The 9,885-nt window shown below is 37.4% G+C and overlaps 1 long non-coding RNA gene across 2 annotated transcripts in view; it reads right to left on the minus strand.

Moving 5' to 3' along the window:
• The window catches only part of LOC308062605, a 106,970-nt gene that overhangs the window by 45,151 nt on the left and 51,934 nt on the right, over positions 1 to 9,885 (minus strand). For both annotated transcript variants that reach the window (XR_013927632.1, XR_013927633.1), the window contains one exon: positions 1 to 7,411. This exon is cut by the window's left edge and continues 45,151 nt beyond it. This is a non-coding gene — a long non-coding RNA (uncharacterized lncRNA). The remainder of the gene's footprint in view (positions 7,412 to 9,885) is intronic.

Consider the following 9,885-nt stretch of genomic DNA (forward strand, 5'->3'; position numbering starts at 1 on the left):
GAGACATAGTTTATGTTGTCTAGCCAGACACAGTAAAATTGATTTGCTTATATTTACAGTGGGAAATGGTATTTAGTGCTGATTTAGTACCATTTAGGGTGATATCTAATATTCTATTCAACAACAGTGGTATAACGTCTTTCCAAAGCAATAGTACGTACTTACAGGCTGTGGACAGTTAAGGAGAAAGCAGATCAATTTCAGTTGCTGGGTCTACACATACTCTCCAGAGCAAACAACAGCTCATTTATTACCAGTAAGATTAGAACACTCTTTCTGTTGTATCTATGAAAGGCAAAACTGCAATGAGCATGGAAGAGAATCCAGGAGTTTGGATGAGCAAAACATCAGCATACAAAGAGCTACATACACCATGGTGTTAAACTGTGAACACATGAGACCATTCCTAGAAACAATTTAGCCCTTTTACCCACAAACTTACTCAGAATGAATCAGGGCTACATTTGTTGTACTTTCAAATACCTTTCCAGAGACAGAATGTTTCTTTTTCATGCTTTCAAATGCACAACTTGCTTTTTTTTTTTATGCTGCTGTCATGGTGTGATTTGCTCCAGGTTTGTGCCTCTAGCTTCATCTCTCTGTCCATGTGTGCATGGCCTTGCTATCCATTTCAAAGCTACTATTACTTCATTTTTCTCTCTCAAATATGAACACAGTCACTTAGTTATAATGGCAAGGTTTGATTTTCACTCCTTCAAATAATTTTATATTCATAATTACTTTTTGGTTTGGTTTATTTTCTTGGAGGAAAAATGATGAAAATTCCAGTCATAGTATGTATATATGTGTATATGGGTATACATGTATGTATATATGTAGATATCCATATACTTATGAGCCAGCAGTCAGTTGGAGATTAACGACTGTGCTTTACAGTTGTGGGGCTGGCACTTTTATAATATAATAAATTTTCCTAATAAATTGGGAAAGATTGTACTCTGGTAGCAAGTGAGGAAAAAAAGTCTTTCACTAATGTCTTGGTAATGGACTGCTCACAGGTGAAAAAAACAAAGACTTAAAAAATTAATTTGGGGACTTTTTGTAATTTTTTTCCTAAGAATTGTTTCCTAGAGCTTGAGATGTCTGGGCAAACATACCCGCAACGAGTTCCTGTGATATGTGGCTCACATGGCCAGAACTCTGTTTCAGTCGAATCCAATGTACTTGCAGTTTTGCCTGATAACTACTGTACAAACCATGTGCTTGCTACACTAATGGGACTGTCCAAACTAAGAATAGATGACTGCCAGTCAAATTCAGATGATTAATGTCACAGAGAATGAAGCAGAGATTAACAAAGAAGTGAGCCAGTTGGATCCTGTCCTAGTGTTTGCTAATAACAAAGGCTTTGTTGCATCTTGGACATTTTATTTTATTTTATTCCCATCAGAACAATCCCATTCTCCATGTTGTTGTTACTGCCCTCTAAGATGGTTTACACAATTGCTTCATACAGATTAGTGCTGTGTGATCTCCTATCTTGCTGATTTATTTGGACAGATACTTCAACATTTATATCATCAGTATGGATTTTCACATTGTGGTTTAAGATGGCTTCTTTTCTACCCGTGTTTCCTTTTCAAAAGTGTGACAGGAGCCTAGAAAACTCTATATGCTCTAAGGGGAACAGAATAAAATGTGTAATGCTTTTTAATTTTGATGTTTGACACACTCTTGCTTCCAGATGCAGGCTCAAGTTCAGCTCAAGAAAAAGCTGGCAGTCAGGAAAGGTGTTTAAGCACATGTGTAACATTAGGCCCATCTTTACTTCCTTTGGGCATTCAAAATTGAAAATGTGTTTAAGTATGTTCCCGATTAGGACATTAAATCTCTCTTTGCATTTTGCATTTTTAAGCCGATCCTTGCCTGTACCCAAGGCATAATTTCTATTAATTTCCATACGACTCTTTAAATATTAGCATTTCTTAGATTTGCCCAAAGAGGCACAAGCATGTGAGAAACTGAACAAGCCACACAATTTTTGTTTAGATTTCAATTAATAGCATATATAACAATATATTCTTCAAGTTATTTTTGTATTTATTATTTTTTTTCTATAAACACTAAGACAGTGATGAAAAACATTTTTAACTTAGTGCAAAAAACCACTTTGTGGTTTGTATTATTAATCAAAACATCCCTGATGCTATCAGAGGGAAAATGACCCTGTGCAATGTGATATGTTTTTTTGTAAGATCACAGTAATTACAGGCAGAGTTTAGTTTTCAGTGCTCAAAGGCTAGGATTGATCCTGGAGTCACTTGTAAAAGCTTCCAGAAACTTTGTTCAGATTATTTAACCAGAAAATGTATTTTTAAACATCAGTGCATTTGTTTGAAGACACTTGCTATAACTGAAATCTCTGTCCCAGACAGATACTTTGAGTGGGATTCACCTGACCCCATGAGTCTGATAAAACTTGTTGTAACACACACCTCTGGCTTTGATCAGATGATCTGCATCCTAAAAGTTACTCTGTTAAATCTAAAGGGAACCTGGAATGAACTGACCCTGATGTAGACTTCTAAACTGTAGATGTCTAAAAATAGTACGTGAAATAAATTAATTCCTTTAATCTACTGAGCCAGATTTGAAGTATACCTACCAAATTTTAACAATTTCAACAAATACTGCTTAGTAAAAGGAGAATGTAATCCAACCTGGGGATACTCAGTCTCTAAGAAATAGTACACACACCAAAAAAATTTACTTTCTAAACTTATTATTTTCATTTATGATTTTTACTTAATGGTACATTTCTACACTGTTCACTTACATATTATTTCAGTTTGGGAGTTCAGTTTATATGGCTTCAGCTTTGTATACCTGAACTAGTCATATGGGCTCCCTCTATTCAGTAGGACTAAGAGAGACATGAGCTCTGGGGGTACCTGTCCCTCTGTGTTAAACATTGAGGATGCCCCTGTGACAGGCATAGAAAAGATGCCCAGCTAATACCCTGAATGTCAAAGAATATATACTTAAGTAACTAATTATCTAACTACTATTCAAGATGCCATAGGTATCAAACCCTAATTTTTTAGCAGATTTGGTGATCTTTGGGGGGGGGGGGTTACTGTCATCATTGTAAATCTGTCTTTCCTTTCTATTTTTTAAAGATCCCTTATATTCCACCAAACATAGTGTGATTATATTCTCTTGTCTTAAAGCTGCTCTGGTGTGATTTATAAATGTTTCACTAGTATACCTGGGTTTCTGGTGAATCTGAAAGTGTGCACACTGCATAACTAATGGCAACAGTTTCACTGCCTCTCACTCTCAGCTGGATGCCAGCCCAGGAGCAAACAGCATCAGGTGCCAAGTTTCAGGGACCTGTTCCAGGGTTCAGAACTCTCTTATACACCTGTCCATTGTTATTACAATTCACAATATGCATTTCTTCTTCCAGCTGTCCTCCGTCATGCTGGCATGTGTTGCTTTGCATAGCAGTCCTCAGTTAGGTTTTCAGTTACTTCAGCAGAAGGCACAACAGTGAGAAATTTATTTTAGCTTTTTACATCTCCATGGTTTACTCTGCTCCCTATGAATCTAAGCACTTTGCAATTATGATTGCTTGTCCACCATTCTCAGCGAGAGAAAAACAGAGGATAATTTTGAATCTTTTGCAGAGTGTGGCTTTGGGTTGACTGTGCTGGTCAGTGGTGTATTGCTCACTTTGAAGAAAGAAAGAAGAAAGCGAGTTCTGTTCCTGTACGTGTTTTCAGTGTTCATGAAAGCTACCCTCTTTGTATTCAATCCAAAACAAACTTATGCCATTTGGTAGGGGAAGGAGAGGACCAGGGAAATATTAATGTAATGTGACTCTAGAGAGGTAGAATACTTCAGATATAAGCCAGAACATCTAGTTGAGGAATCTGTATTTCTCCGTGACTATATAAAGGACCTAGCTTCCTATTTGTGGCACTTGGGTGCTTACATTGTACATTTGACTTCCTTCCAGTAACAGCAGAGCTCTAGCAGAAGCACTGGCTAGTTAACCCTTCAGTTACAAGCCTGCTGTTCCACCCACATGTTTTCTTTGAAACACTTACACTCCGCTGAAATTCTGTGGGAGGTACATGTAGGAAGAGCAGCAGTGAATTCTGGTTCACACCAAAAGCATCACTGGAAACCAGTGAAGCTGCTAGGCTGTCTTGGAATTTTTATTGGTGTGCTGGAGCAAAATTACTTCAGAAATTATGGAATAAACCCAGTACTGTTTCATTATTATTTTATTTTGATTTCTTCTTGTTTCTGGTAGTATGATATTCTGAATGCACACCTACGTATCTTATTCAAAAAGTTTATTTTAGCAGAGTTTAGAAAGTCAATCTTGTTGCTCAGCACAGATTGAGGACTCTAAAAGCAAGGGCAATTTTGAAGAAGGAGGGACAACCGAGTTTATATTATCCTTTCAGTTTAAAACCTTTGAAATTGTTCCTGTATGGGGAAAGCATGGAGGTGAATTCTGCAAAGTGTGTGTTAGGCTGTGTACCAGATAACAGGATTAACCCAGGATTTCAGCTTTGACTTTGTACCAGGCACAAAAGCTTCAAATCCTGTGAAAGATGGCAAAGAAAGAATGTCCTGCCTCTGCCCCGCAGGAACAGGGGGAGCAGGCTAAGATGCTAGAGCTTTCTCCTGAAGAAATATTGCCTCAATGCTGTATAGATAACTGGATTCATAGATTTTCACGGTGAGAGGAGACCTTATAATCACTTCATCTGTGAAGTATGCTATTTATATAGCACTACACTTGGGAATGCTCACATCACTCCAGGCAGCGAGGGCCTCTGAGAGAGTGGAGGTGACAGAGCCGTCATTCTGCAGTGGCCAGGTACTCGGGGGTGAAGGCAGAGAAAGAGAGAAGCACCTGAGCAAAGACACTTTTCATTCTCTGCATCACCATGTGCTTCAGCCATACTTGCCCACTAGCTATAAAAAACTGTATTTCAGAAAGACAGGTAATACTTTTGTAAGCATAGAGTATGGTAGAACACATTCCTCCAGAAAGGAGTGATGTTCACTAATTTTTGCACCACTGCGAAAGCTTTGTGTATATTTGTTTGGGTTTGTCTACCTTCATTTTCCAGCCTCCAAAACTTGCCTCAGCCATGTGGAAATTCATACTAGGAGAGAGATAAGAGCAAGCAATTTTAAAGTGGTATGACACAGAGGTGTAATTTTAACTCCTACTCTTACTTAGTTTTTGCTTGCTCAAGAGAAAAACAGGCACACTGAAAATACCTTAGAAGTGTTTTGTCCCTGGTTTTCATGGGTTTGGATGCCTTCCGCTTCTCAAATTTCCAGGCTTCTTTAATGTTGACACCTGGAAAAAAAGTCATTCTTCCACCTTCCAAAAGCAGACTTCTTGTTGCCTGTTATCTAACTTCATAGATCTTTATTACATTAATGTATTTCAATGAAGTACTCTTCCTTGCTTGTATTAGGTGTCTTAGATCCATGAAGCCCTTTCTTCCGAAGTGCTTCATGAGTGATGCTCTGATCTACTTTTATTTTTATTATTATTTTTCTTTTCCAGTTTGGTAATAATGACAATATAGGGCCAAATATAGCTGTTAATACTATAAACATTTTCTATTTCTATGCATATTGCAAGTGGGCTGTGCAATGTAACACTGATTAACTGCCAGCGGACCATTTCCAGGCATTGGACTAACAAAGAACCTCTAATCACTTAAATCCTACTTAGAAAGCTTGAGTGTGAAAACTCTGTTGCACCCTTTGTATAAGAAAGATTTTTAGTAAAAGAGGATAGCTCCCTTGATACGTTGTGAAATAGCCATAAATTTCTTAATGCATATTTATGTGTCCTCTGAGGCTGATAAGTGTTATGGGAAAGGAGAGGAAGACTTGTGGTATCTGAGCAATGTTATCAAAAGGCATTATCCCTGCAAAAGACATGTTTCAAGTATGATAGGGGTTGCTTCAAGAGATATATATTTGATTCCCCTGAGTAGAATAAAATATAATGCTTCAAGCTTCTAAGCCACTAAAATTGCACCTTTTGTGTAATAGAAAGTATCTGTGATTTTAGGTGTAGTTTAATTATCAGATTGGACTAAGATAAAAAAGAAAGAAAAAAAACACTGGAGGAAATCAGACCAATTTATTTGATATAAAAAATTTCCTCTCTGGTTTATATGCTTTAAGAGGAAGTTTTATTAAAGTTAATCAAAAAGAAAGAAAAAAGGGAGGAATGGAGAAAACCCCTTCACTAAAATCAAACACATTTTGCTTTTCATCAAAGAAAAATTAATTCAGATATTCTTTTTCCTCCTAGGTTTTTTCTTATTTTGGTGAGAAAGAAATCAGAAGAATTAAACTTTTATGATCAGATCAAGCCAAAACAACTTTATGTTCTGATTTCCATCTTGGTCATCTGTCAAAAACTGTTCATCTCTTATAGTGTGTAGTAATTGTTCCATACCTCTGTGTCACACTGGAATCCAGGATTTCTCTCAACAGCCATGGAGCATCTGCCCGCCCCAAGCAGCAGTGTGCTGGAACGGGCTCCCCAGCTAATGCATCAGCAGAATGGGAAATGCTGAGTTTAAGATAATGAGCTCTTCTGAGCAGCAAGTTACCTTGAGCATGATGTTTTCCCCGACTTTTCAGGTTTTTCAGCTCTAGGTAAGGGCTTGTCTCCACACCCCTATACATACAAACACTCCCCCACCCCTGACCACCAGCAGCTCCTTGGGGACAGCACAGTAACTGTCCCACTTCACCGCCACTCTCTCCTGACATCTGCCTGCATTCAACTTGGATACTGTTTTCTTTTCCTGAAATACTGTTTACTTGGCTGTGAAGACCAGCCAGCTGTGGCCATACTCAAAGACATACTTAGCCGAGACAGTCTGATTTTTGCTCTGTGTACCCCTGCATCATGAGCAATGCAAATGCATGTATTGTCCTGATTCAGTATCTGAGGTCTGAAGCATCAAACCAAGGAACAACTACTTTCCTGCTCTTCACATAAAATCTATTATATTTGTAGCTTTTTAAAGAAATGATTAGTGTTGTGAGTCCTGTTCAAAACAGCCAAATGTCAAACATCCCTTTCAAATCCCTTTTCTTTTGCCTAGTTCTCTATCCATGTAATATATGCTTAATATTTATGATGAAAAAATTCAGAGCTCGAGGAAAAAAAAAAGAGTAAAAGAACAATAAATTTAGTGGAGCTCACTGTTAAGCATCTGATATAACCTTGCAAAGTACCTCAATCCTGGTCCACAAGATTTCTATCATTTCAATTCTGGTACCTTTTTGAAGTGAGACTGATAACCGCATCAAATTCCATGGCACTTCTGTGAGTTTTGTAAATATGTACCAGATTAAGGTGATCAAATTCATTCCCACTGGTGACCTAGGACAAGACGAAAACAGCAAGATATTTAAGTGTGGAAGGATTGAGCATTAGACCTCCACAGCTCTTAGCTGCCCTACAGATAGCTGCTATTTGATACAATAAAGATTCAAAGATCCCAATAAGCAGCATTACAAATGGAGACTCTGGAAGAAAGGCTATCTGGATTCAAATGGATAAAATCTTCCATTACAAATTACAATACACATCTGCTGCAATAATTTGTGTCAATCAAATAATCCTAAAGAAAACAGTCGATATCAAATAAGATTCTGTAGTCAATGGGTCATAGTCATTTCTGGTTTTGTTCCACTGAGGTTAATGGAGTTGGAAGGGGAACGGGCTTAGCCTTGTATAAATAAAACATAATAGGTAAACAGTATGCCATCTGGAAAATACATGGAGGAAATAGAGGGAAAATGCTAATCTAACACATCCAAGGTTCCAATTTCTCCTTTGCTATCTGCACTATCTAATGAGCAGCTGCATGAAGTTATCATTGGTTTTCAGGAAAACAGAATCCTATTTCAGGGCAGCCCACAGGTCTGAGCATTACTGCAGCTCTAAAAGGCTCTCTTCCAGCTCATTAATTTCCCTTGATCTTACTGTCTGTTCCTGACTTAATAGATTCCTTTTTCCTTCTGTAAAAGGAATGGTGACCTAGGGAAACATTTCTCTTTAATGCACCCTGCGGCTTAGTTTTTTCAGGCATTTCCTGGTCTCCCAAGGAAAATATTTCCCATAGACCTTTTACTCATACTACAATAACATATTCCCCTATGAGCTCTGAATCATCATCCTTTAAGTATACATTTTCTGATCCCTTTGTTCTGCTTTCCCATAGACTAATGAAGAGACTGTAACTCCAAAGTTTGCCTTCTTTTATTTTTAGTAACATTTTTCCATAAACTCACCTAAAATGTGTTGGTTTTCCTCATACCTCATTCTCTATCACCCTAGCCAATACAATTACCTCTTGTATCCAGTGGCATTGTTCTTTTGAGTAAGAACAGAACTAATAGTGTTTGCATAACTATATATGCACATATAAAACTCAGAGTTTATGTCCCTAGGTAGCTCACGGTTGGTGTCTGTTTTATTATTCCTTATTTCTGTATCATTATTGCTGTACAGGTATGTATATATACATATGCATACATGCCAAAATAAAACTAGGAAAAGAAGGAGGTATGTTCGAAAAATGGTATTCAGGTCCTGCGATCTGCAGATTACAAAAAGGAGACTATACAAATCAGCATATTTGACTAGAATTTTACAAATTACTAGAGATACCTTACAAAACTTAATAAAGCATGGAAAAATGTAATTGATTATGCTAAATGTTTGGTGACATTAATGAGGAAATTTCAGCTTTGGAGGAATTCTACAAAAGGTCCAGCCCCTGCATGTGAAATTCCAGAGACAACTTTTGATTTGAATGGTATTCAATTCCAACAGAACGTCCCTAAAGCCCGAGAGAAAAAGGAGATGTGACAGATATACTGCATTTCTGACACTGTGAAGGATGTTTACTCCAGATAACTGCAGAGGTGTAGGATGCAGACATCATCTCTCAGCTCAGCTCAGCTCAGCTCAGCTCAGCTGCTCCTCTGGTGACTTTTGTAAGCAATAGAGGAATATGCATTTCTCTTTTAGGGAGCAATTCATCTGACCTAGTGTAGCTATCTACCTTACGGTGAGATTGATTTAGCCTTAACTCTTATTGACTATATTTCCTAGATGTCTGTTGGCTTTAAAGAAATCCATGGTGACTAGCTTAGATTTAATAAAATAAATCCCAACACTGAGTTATTACCCCAGTCTGTATGATATGCAGAAGAACTATTTTATAGCAAAAAATCGGAATGAAAGGCAGCATGGCCTGCCTAGGCAGCACAGGAAACAAATCTGATGATTCATTAGGTGGATTTTCACATCTGAATCAGCTGTGACTAGGGAAAGTTGTGATGTGGATGACATTATTTTCAGTTTAATTTTAATCATAAATGCTAAATACATCTTTCCAAAATCATGGAACAATATTCTTGTAGAAGCAGTGATCTTAACATCAATGACATGGTGAAGTTTTGTCAGGAATTAGATTTGAAACAACTAAATCATTCTCTCCCCCTTTATACAGGATGGATATAACATGGCATCCATTTTCTGTCCTAAACTATTACACAGTGTTTTTTCACTATGCAAGAATCCAACAGGGTTTCGGAACTGAAAAGCTTTCTGAGGTTCAAGAGATTAGGGTGTAACTGCTAAGCTTTCTTTACTTGATTTGAGATTTCAGAATAGTTCACCTCTGATGCTGAAATTTATGTTATTTACTTTTAATCTGAAAAAAAGAACTCTGAAAAACAACTACCAACACCCCTCCATCCCTGTACCAATGACAATTTGGGTCGGAAATTTGAGAATCAGATATTGTTTTTAAAAGCAGCTTAATACATTTAAATACTACAAAC

The sequence above is a fragment of the Falco punctatus genome, assembly GCF_963210335.1.
Source record: "Falco punctatus genome assembly, chromosome: 4".
In the NCBI taxonomy this organism is placed as follows: Eukaryota; Metazoa; Chordata; class Aves; order Falconiformes; family Falconidae; genus Falco; species Falco punctatus.